The sequence below is a fragment of the Amborella trichopoda genome, chromosome 2, assembly GCF_054954075.1.
Source record: "Amborella trichopoda isolate Santa Cruz 75 chromosome 2, AtrichopodaSantaCruz75HAP2 v2.0, whole genome shotgun sequence".
Taxonomy (NCBI): Eukaryota; Viridiplantae; Streptophyta; class Magnoliopsida; order Amborellales; family Amborellaceae; genus Amborella; species Amborella trichopoda.
This window is the reverse complement of record NC_142337.1, coordinates 48,890,001-48,899,491: the sequence shown is the minus strand read 5'-3', so window position 1 is coordinate 48,899,491 and position 9,491 is coordinate 48,890,001. Positions and strand designations below refer to the sequence as shown.

Below are 9,491 nucleotides of genomic sequence, written 5' to 3'. Positions count from 1 at the left end.
GCCTTGGCTTAGGGAGAGATGAGGGATGAAGGACCTCATCATTAGAGGGAGTATTGCCCCGAGCTCTTTTGTGAGCTCCAAAGGCAAGACGAGTCTGAAGAGGGGACTGTAAGAGGGTACTCTTTGGGAAGATCTTCGAGTCAAGACCGGAGGCGAAGGGACGATGGGGGAGGAGACGACCGCCAATGACCTTTCGGTCGGGAGCTCGACGCAGTCTATGGGGGTGGCACGTGTGTGCCCCTCGAAGAAGGATTTTATATGACTTGGGGGTCAATTCGGGCTCTAGTAGCAGGTCCGGCCTTAAGAGGCCGAGTACCATGAGCATGTGTGCATGAGGGAATGGCCTTATGACCACCTCTCACGGAGTGCGCAAATATGTGCAGAGAGGGACAGCAAGGGGTCATCTTTCGTGTGCTCGGGTACGAGCAGCAACATGGCTGCCCCGAGCAATGCGATGCATATGAAAAAGGTGTATAGGGCAGGGTCCAAAAATACCTGAACCCTTATAGTGGTTCGAGGCAGCCTGAGGGTTGCCCCGAGGTGTAGCTCGAGTGGATGGACCACGATCTTTGGTGAGTGTGTGGGAGGTGGTGGCCTTAGGGCCTCCTCCTTGGTGTGTCTAGCCTCTTGTTACATGGGCTCGATGTGATAGAGAGTGGGGGGTGGCCTTATGGTGACCCGCAGGAGCAATGACAGATGGACTGCCAGTTGCAGGAATGGAAAGGACAGCCTTTTGGCTGCCCCGAGTAGTGGGACCGGCAAGTGACTTGCCTGTAACAGGGTACATGCGGTGTGTGGTAGCTACCATGCCACCCATGCAAAGTGCATTGGTGGAGGGTCCACCAATGCTAAGAGATGGGGAGTGAGGGACTTTTACGTCCCTTACACCAATCCAGGTGAGGACCTGGGAGTGTGACATCGGGTCAATACTCAAAAGGAAGGTCGGGAATGAGGTTCGTGGAACCTGTTCTTGAGGAATACTCACAAGTGCGGGGATTAGAAAATCCCCGACTAAAATAAAGGGGTTGAACAACCCTAACGACATGTGTGTGTGTTAGAAAGCAAGAATAACAGAAAGGAAAGGCCAAACAAGGATGATTCAACGATAGGCTAGCATGTCCCCAGTGGAGTTGCCAAGCTGGTTAGGTGCCTTGATCTCACCCTCCGGGTCAGGATGACCTGGTAGTGTAGTTTTGAGTTCGAGATGAGCTTGGGATCGGAGATCTTTCTCTCGAGAACCACATAAAGAGGACGCAGGCAGGGATACCAACCGGTGAGAGAGGAATTTGGTTGTGAGGCAGGACTTACCTCACGTGGGTACGTGACACGGTCGGGCTGCTTGCGTGGGTGCCCTCTTAGATCATGAAGAATGCCCCCGTGGCCTGAGGCCAGTTCAGAATCACCTCCTTCACCTATTCTTCCTTCATACATTCACACATACACATTAGAGGTACAGACAAGTGGGTCAGAAGACCCCACATTGTCTTTGGGTGAATGAACACAAGTGTGCACATTCAAAGGGAGAATGGGGGAATGATGCCATTGAGTCCGTGTCAATTGAATAACTTTTCGGCATCTTCTTAACAAGGGACTCATGACAACGTTCTTTAGTAGAGAATGAAAGAAAGGGGTTGAGAAGAAGAGAATGAAAGAGGGAAGAAAAGAGATAAGAGATAGAAAGAGAAGAGAATAGAGAGAGAAAAGAGAAAAGAAGACTAGTTTGGCTTTCGCCTAGTTCTTCAGAAAGAGAGAGGAAAAAGTACAAAGAGAGAAAAGAGAAATGAAGGAAAAGAGATGAGAGATAGAAAGAGAAGAGAATAGAGAAAGAAAAGGGGAACAAAGATTAGTTTGGCTTTTACCTAGTTCTTCAAAAAGAGAGAGAGAAGAGAAAGAATGAGAGAGAGAAAAGGGAGACGAAGGCTAGTTTGGTTTCTACCTAGATCTTCAGAGATAAAATGTATTTTTGGGAAAGAGAAAAAAGATGGACGAAGGCTAGTTTGGCTTTCACCTAGTCCTTCAGAGAGAGAAAAGAGAGAAGAAGGAAAGAGAATATAGAAAGAGGAGAAAGAGAGAGGGGTGAAGGGTAGCTTGGCTTTCGCTAGACCTTCCAAAAGGGAGAAGAGACGAGAGTGAAATAAAATAGAGTGAAATAAGATAAAGAGAAATAAGAGAGAGAGGAAGAGAGAGGAGGAGGAAAAGAAAGAGAAAGCAAGAGAGAGAAGAGAGGAAAGAGAAGAGAAGAGAGAAAAAGAGAAGAAAGAGAATGAGAGAAGAAAGAATAGAGATAACAAAGAGATAGAAAAGAGAAGGGAGAAGGAAAAAGAGATAGAAAAGAGAAGGGAGAAGGAAAAGAGGAGAAGAGAAAGCAGGGATGGCAGGCAAGACTTCCATCTCAAAGAGATGAGAAGAAAAGAGAGGGACAAAATTTGGGACGACAGCCAAGCTTGCCGTCCCAGTGACATGAGTGAAGAAAGGGAGGGTAGAGGTTGGGATGCCAGCACTGTCCACCGACCCAGTGAGATGAGATGAGTTGGGGACGGCGGGTTGACTCTGCCGTCCCAAGGGAAGAGAGAGAGAAGGGAAGAAAGTTTGAGACGACAGCAAACCCTGCAGTCCGAGGAGGAAGAGAGAGAAAAGAATTTAGGACGGCAGGTTGACCTGCCGTCTCGAAGAGGAAGAGAGAGAGGAGACTTTGAGCCGGCTGGTTGACCCTGTCGTCCTAAGAGGAGAGAGAGAAAGGAGGTTTGGGATGCCATCCTAGACAGGTGAGAGAAGAAGAAAGTTTGGGATGGTGGGTAAGACTATCGTCCCGTAGAGGGGAGAGAAAGAGAGAGAAAAGAGCAAGACAGGGTGGCAGCTAAGCCCACCACTCGAAAAAGGTCTCAGCCTGCCATCCCAGTTAAGAGAGAGCAAGCAAGAGAGAGAAAGAAAGAAAAAAGAAAGAAGCAAAGAGAGAAATGAAACAAGTGATAGAAAGGAAAGAAGAAGAGAGAGAAAGGAAAGAAGAGAGAGAAAGAAAAGAAGAGGAAAGAGAAAGAGAGAAGAGTAGAGAGAAAGAGAAGAGAGAGAAAGAAGAGGAGAGAGAAAGAGGGGAGGAGAGAGAATATTACCTCAATGGGGCTTAAGGGTACCAGCCAAAGTTTTCTTTCTCCTTTCTTTCTCTCTCCAAAAAAAGGAAAAACGTGACCCAAAGATGAACACAAGCCAAGAATTTTTAATTGATAAGAAAGGGATCCATGTACAATTACATCATGTGTATATATAGAATTTCAATCCAAACATGGGTGGATGCTCAATTTTTTACCTAATTGTTGAAAAAGTAGCATTAAAATAAATTAACTAGAAATAAGAAAATAGAGACAAAATGATGATTTTGCCCATTACCGACAATTCCAGAAATTTCGATTTGGTCTCTGTCATAGCCATGCAATTCTTGCGATCTTTTGTGGCCTGTTCGGGATTTTTCAGGCCTCTATCCGGTCAAAAGAATATCGGTTTCTTGATCAGCTCAGGGAGACGGTCGTTTTGATATGCATTTTGTTCCATGGATTGGGTTTTTAGGCCACAATCGCGAGGTGTGAAAATTACGAGAAACGTGCAATCTTTGGTTTAAGATCACGCTAGTTTCTCGCTATTTCTCTACGATTTCTTCGCTGCATTTTGACGAGCATGCCGTCATGAAATTTTGGCAATAATTGTGGCTTGATTTGGTGCCCGAACGACCGTTTTCCAAATTAGGTATTTTGGCCGGAATTTGGTTTCCGATGGCTAGAAAGTGTAGAAACTTTATCCTTATCATGCGGCGAATCCGACCGTCCATCACGTGTGAGGTTTCGGCTCAAACATAGCCTCTTACCTAGTGCTCGTAACGGATCTAGTTTCAGGCCGATTGGACATGCGAGCGTTGCGATGTGATCGCTCAATCAAGGCCCGTACTTGCTGGAAATTCTACAACCTTGCTTTGAAACACACTCTTCTCTCTAGGTTTTCTCTCGACTCGAGCCACACCGTGGGGCATGCCACATATCAAATCGATTGAGCCGACGAGATGAACATGTTTCCAAAATTTGGGCTCATTCTGATCAAGGACAAGGAAGATACGAGTGTCTGATGTTGAGCTCAAAATCAAAAAACGCAGTTTCCATTAATGGAAAGTGGTTCACTGATGGTGCACCGTAATAGTATGTAACCTACTCGTTTTGGGTAATTTGGCCATAACTTGGTCTAGAAAGGTCCGATTAAGCCGAAACTTGGTCCCTGGGGGCTTTTAAATGTCCTGGATCCTATGGCAGTGGTCCCATGATATTTGATGCTCCGATGATAAGGCTGTAGGTTGAATTTCAAAATTTTTTTTTGCATCTGCACTACTTTAAATAGATTGAATTGCGACAAAACTTGACAGATGTTCTTAGGAAACCCATAGCTATGTTTCTAAGCATTTTTTGGTAATTCTGAGACTGTCAGAAATTTCATTGTAGATTAGGGTTTGTTGTCCTACAGCTCGTGTAGTCCACAAGAATTTTGGTACCTACGGATCTTGGCCGCAAATTGCTTTCTCCTTATTTGAACCGGAGATACAAGTATTGAAAGATACCCTCAAATAGATTGGTTAGTGGTGGAGGGTACGAGTCACTGGAGAATGATGCAAGTTCTTATGCATGATGAAGGGTCGATGATGGAGGGTACGACTCACTGGGGAATGGGGTGAGTTTTTGTGGGAAATGAATGGAGTGAGCATGGGGCGGTTGTTACTCAAGGAGAGATGTGCATGTATGAGAGAGGTGAGATGCATGCTTAGGTAAGAGTGGGCGTGCAAGTGCGAGGGTGCGAAGAGGGGAGAGAAAGAGGTTCTTTGGTAAGGAGAGAGAAAAGAAAAGTGCGCACACAGATGGGTTTGCGCATGTGAAATAGGGTGGCAAATGTGGGGAAAAAGTGCGAGAGGAGGTGCGAAGAGGAGAGAGAAAGAAAAATGAGAGGAAGAGAGAGATTTTTTCGTGCGTGAGTGGGGGAGCACATGCGTGTTACGGAGAGAGAAAGGGTTGCATGCAAGTGGGCGAGAAGCGTGTGCAAGCTCGCACGTGAGAGGGTGAGAGCACGGGTGCAAGAATGGAGTGTGTGCATGTGTGAGCGGAAGAGAGAGGAGTCAAGTGCACGTGAGAGAGGGTGGCACGCGTGCGCACGTGTGAGAGGGGGAGAGGGAGGTTGAGTGGCTTAGGCTCAGGGCAGGAGCCCGGCTCGGCCCATGTGCAAAGGAGGGGGAGAGGGAAGCGTGCGCGTGAGAGAGGGCAGGAGGTCGGGCTCGGGTTCGGGTTGAAGGCCCAGCTTGACCCATTGGCAACAGCGGGGAGGAAGACGTGCTTGACTTGAGGCGCACATGGGAGAAGGAGAGGGCTTTGGGCTCGGGTCTAAAGCCCAGACCGGCCCAACTATGAGGGGAAGAGGAGACAGAAGAAGAGGGGTCCACCAGGCCCTAATTGGGCTTGGCGGCCCTACTTGGAGGCCCGTTTTCACCGGTGATTGGGCCCTTCGTGCTTATCAAATTTTTCTACACCCTGACATCGGCTTCACGTGATTCTGATGCCCTTTGACCCTATTTGACCATTTTGCCCTTTGTCAAATTTTGGCTTAAAGAAGGGTCTTCAAGGGCAAAAACATTTCTTTGTTAATCCCTTCCCAAAGTGCCTTTTTCGTTTTTTGAAATGACCCAAAAGTGTTCATGGGCTGGGTTGGAATACGGGATTTGTGAGGGGTTATAGAGGAAAGGTGAAAAAGGACCTTTTTGAAGAGGGTATATAAGAGTGGGAGGGGGCTCACTTTTTTGCCATTCTCACTTATTTTTAAAAATTGTAGTGAGAAGAATTAGGGGACCCTTCTAGAGTGAGAAAGTGGGCTTTCAAAAGGGCTGCCAAAGGGGTTTTCTTCCAACGTGGCGAGGTCTGATGGCGGGGGCGTCTGGTACTCGGGAATTTGGTATGCCCACTCTCTCCCTTGCTTCTTTTGTTCTTCCCATACTTGGCACTTTATATGCTTATGGTAGCACATTATTGCCTCTCCTTTAGCACTTAAAGTATTTATTGTGCTTATTAACCACCTTACCTTGAGCATTTTTAACACTTAATTAGTACTTTTAATGGTTTTTAAGCATTTCAAGCTCTCTTCAAGTATTTTAAGCACTTTTTAAGCATTTTAAGAACCTTTTTAGCGCTTTAAATGCTTTTTGGGCACTTTTTATGCTTTCGGAGTACTTTTAACACTTTTTGAACATTTTTAATACTTTTTAAGCACTTTTAATGCCTTTTAAGCATTTTTAGTGCTTTTTGAGAACTACTGCATTGATTTTACCTGAATTGAATCTACCGGGGTTTTTCTGGCTTGGGTACGCCCCACAGTTCAGTACCCTGAGCATCTCTTGGGGTGCTTTGGATTGTTAGGGCACCCTTTTTTTTTTTTTTTTTTTGTCAAAAGTCCGGTTTACAAGGGAGGTACTGTTGAATTTTTGCCAAGCCCTGTGTCTTCCTTCTTTTGCTTTTTCTACAGGCTTTTTATGTATCCATGAGTTAATTGGGACTTTGTATTTCCTTGTGCCTCTTTAGATGACATGCCTTGGAGCAGGAACCTTCCCTGGGTAGGCGAGGTTGGGACTGACTCTTTCACAAGTGTCAGTCTTGTGAGAGAGGAGCATGTATGGCTTATAAAGCCTGCCCACGCTCTGCAATGGCATTTCAGCGTCACTTTTGCAAGTGAGAGTGCTCGTTTTGACGTCCGAGAGACTGAAGACGGGGTATCGATAGTTCGGGAGAAGGGAATCCCGATATTCCATTTCTTGCACCGAGATTTAGCTTCTAGCGAGGATCTTCCCAGCCTCGGGAAGCTGATGGCCAAAACAAAGGGATTAACTTGGTGCCCCGAAGGACTTCGAATGCAGGGGGAACATCAATTTGTGAAGGGGTATAGTTGAGGTGCTCCAGGCCTATGAAGATAACCTCAAGCTTGCTTCCTTGTTAGCAGCAGTACAGAGTTCTGCAGGGTATTTCGACCGCTGTCCGAACACCATGCAGGCCCTTTCGGAGACCTAGAGCCATGCCAGCAATTCATGGCTTTTTGTCATGGCGAGAGCGGCTACTCCATATTGGACCTGCACTTTGTTGGGGGCCTCCCCATGAAGGGGGCCATGTTTGATGAATTTGTCTCGAACAACTCAGTCATCTTCGAAGGGGAGCTATTGGGGGGCGAAACACCTCCTCTTGGCCTCCAGGAGATATTTGAGATCTATCAACTATTCAGCTCACAGGTCAATGATGGCCAAGTGAGCTTTTCTCACTGGTTCGGATTTTTCTATGGCAAGCGTCCAGATGCGGTCGAGCCCTAATACTGTGTTCTGGGTGGCAAGGGCAAAGAGAGTGAGAAAATCATCTCTGCGACCTTCGTGCGCCAGTCTATGAGGGACGACCTTTATCTTGCTGCATACTTGGCTCGTTTTTTATGCAAGTTTGCCTTTCCGGGTCTAGCAATGTGATTCGACCAGGCTGTTTCTTCGCAGTCTGTGACATGGCGCGAGGAAACCAATATGCCTTGATGCAGCCGGTGTTATGTAGCATCTATTACGGCCTTGGGTCGATTTCATGTGGAAAGCCATAAGAGGGGGAGGGTCGATTTCATGTGGAAAGCCATATAAAGGGGGAGATGGATCAAGGCTAACAGGGGGAGAGGTCTTCCCAGGGAATTTCAAGAAAGCATTCCCGATCAATTACCTGTTGGATTGGCCTTCGGCTTACTTCCCGAGAACTTACATAACGAGTGCCGCCTTCTCTAGGACTGTTTGCACCCATCTTGTAAAGATTGCTCGTCAGAAGTACAAATTTTATACCCCCGGGGTCATGCACGAAACCTCTTTGGAGGGATTCTTTCTTCACTCGTGGGAACCTGTTTCCCGTGGGCGGTCATACCGACCGTGCTTTTATCGATCAGCTAGGCCATGACCTTGATGGTACTTCCACTGGTATGCCTGAGCTGATGTTTCTATTGAGCATATGGGGGTGTATTCTACCAGTTCGAACACCATTTGGCTCGAAACTCGAGGCATATTACCCTTACCGCTTTGCACGGCAACATGGGCTAGATCAGGGGTGTCCATTCCCTGTTCTGTTTGAGAAGGGGTATCCGTAAAGAGAAGGGTAACATAATGGTAGAGGAGAGAGAATAAAAACCTAAAAAGTAGAGGGCCGAGGGAGAAAGAGAAATGAGCTTAGAAGAGATAAAGGAAAAAAGAGTGTAAAAAGAGTGAGAGAGGGGGGGGGGGGGGGGGAAATGAGAGAGAAAAGAGAGAAGGAGTGATGAAAGAGAGAGCGAGAAGAGAAGACAGAGAAAGATAGAAGAAGAGAAAAGGAGGAGAGAGAGGGAACGAGGAAGAGAGAGAAATCTCTCAATATTTACATATCAGTTTTCAAAAAATTAGGACATTCCATATTTTTCTCTTCTCTCTAACCTAAAAAATCTAAAAAAAGAATCCAATTCCCTCTCAATCTCTACATCTCTTTCCGTAATTTTTCAAAAACTCAAAATGTACCATATTTTTCTCGTATCTCCTTGGTCTAAGAATAGTAAGAAAGAAGATAATCCAATTATCTTACATATTACCTTAAACTTATCTTTTGAAAGGTAAGGTACCCTACATTCTATCTATTAATAGGATCCTATTTTATTCTTGTAATATTTCCAATCTATAACTGTGGCTTAATAGATCTCTCAGTCTCTACATATCTCTTTCGATAACCTTTTTTAAAAAAATTCTCTTACTTCTCTAACCTAAGAATCCTAAGAAAGATGGGAATCCAAATACCTTGTAGATTACCCTAAACTACATCTCTTCAAAGGTCACTTACCCTATATTCTTCTACGAATAGGATCCATTTGTATTCTTACGACATATATCCATCTCCTAACTCTAGGTTAATATTGTAGCATTGAAAGAGCTACGAAAAAGTAGCCCATTTAAATTTCAATGTTTTTTCAATAAAGGAGATTGGCATGAAATTTTACGTAATACAATCGGACATCATATAAAAATATAAAAATAATATTTTCAAGAGTTTGAAATGACCAAATTACCCCTATCTTTTTTAGTGGTATTTTGGTCATATCAAATTTTAGATTATATATTTTCAGGTTTATTGTGTCCATGTGTAATTTTTCCAATTTTAAAACATGTTTATTTGATCTTGGATGATATTTTTAAAATTAAATCAAAAGATATGAGTGAGACGTTGAATAGATCTTCTCACATGTATATTTTCATTAGTTTTTCTTGATTTTATGAGTTTGTGTACCATACGGAATTGTTTGGTCAAACGAGATACAAGTGCTCCACATAACACTTGTAACAACGTAAGTGAATGACCATTCAAAAAGTTTTAAAACTAACAAGTATCAAAGTTTGGTGTATGAAACAAAGTATTATTGTGAACCACATGACTAACTAGCCATACGTTTTG

General features: G+C 44.7%; 1 long non-coding RNA gene across 1 annotated transcript; it reads left to right on the top strand.

Moving 5' to 3' along the window:
- The first annotated feature begins 5,816 nt into the window (after positions 1–5,816).
- LOC110007014 (uncharacterized) lies at positions 5,817–8,367 on the top strand. Its single transcript, XR_016050646.1, has 2 exons — positions 5,817–5,970; positions 6,594–8,367. It is a non-coding gene; the product is annotated as an uncharacterized LOC110007014 (long non-coding RNA).
- Positions 8,368–9,491: the final 1,124 nt, after the last annotated feature.